This window comes from Camelina sativa, chromosome 20 (genome assembly GCF_000633955.1).
Source record: "Camelina sativa cultivar DH55 chromosome 20, Cs, whole genome shotgun sequence".
Lineage (NCBI taxonomy): Eukaryota > Viridiplantae > Streptophyta > Magnoliopsida > Brassicales > Brassicaceae > Camelina > Camelina sativa.
This window is the reverse complement of record NC_025704.1, coordinates 5,325,446-5,326,636: the sequence shown is the minus strand read 5'-3', so window position 1 is coordinate 5,326,636 and position 1,191 is coordinate 5,325,446.

Below are 1,191 nucleotides of genomic sequence, written 5' to 3'. Positions count from 1 at the left end.
TCGAAGTTTTCCCTAGTCAAATTTGCGGTGTATACATTATCTGCCATTACTACAGTATCTGCATTTGGAGTAACTACAGCCGGTAAACAAATTTGGTTCAGTATCTGCATTATCTCCTTATAAGATTTGGTTCAGATTTGGTTCATTATCTGCATTATTTCCCTTATAAGATTTGGTTCAGTATCTCCCTTATAAGATTTGGTTCAGTATCCGATTCAAAATTGGTTTAGTATATGCATTTGGAGTAACTGCATTCATATAAAAGTGTTTGCATTCATGAGAATTTGGATCTAAAGCATGTGATAGAAACAGAGAATTAAAGTTGGTAGCTAGCTAGGTTGGGTTTTTATTTCCATTGGGATCATCAGCCACTTTATCATATTATCGTTCACAAAACATTTTACTTTGGAAGCAACGGATCCTTCCCAACACTATATCATTTCAAAATTCTTTACTTTAACAATGGCTATTTGTTTCAATAATTAGATTTCAAGTTGATATGTCACTTAAATTTTTACTATATCCCTCAATATGAGTATTTACTACTGAGTCTACAAAGTCTATATTTGATCAAAGTTCGATAACTGAACCCCAAAAAATTCATGTTTATTGTAAGAAAATTAGTAATGACTAATGAACTTTATTGAATTATTATTGTGTTTGTGATTGCTTTTACTATTCAACATGTGTATTGTTATTTGAATTTTTTTTATCCATTTAGGTTTGCGGATTTTAGAGTTCATTGTTTTACTTTAGTCTTTTGTATATATTTGTGTTAGAGCTTGCATTTAGCCTTTGCGTTTATGTTAAACATGAGCGTTTACCTTGGACTTTTTATATGTTTACTCTAAACATTCTATTTGAGTTATTTGTGCTTTAAATTAGCATTTTGCGTTTGCTTTGATATTAAAGTTTTGCATTGTATTCACATTAGCTTTTTTTCTGTAAGAGTGTGCTTCCAATGTGTTATAGCACATATTCTTCAAGTTTTGTTTGGTAAAAATAATGTTTATTATTAATAAATTATTAAATTAATAAACAGAACAATTGAAAACTAAATTGATGCTTGGATCAAATTTTTACAAACACAAAATTTATAACACACCATACTTACAACACACAAACATAACTGTCGAGAATCACATGCGATTTCGTTTTTTCAATAATCTCATGGAATTAAAAAAAAAAAAA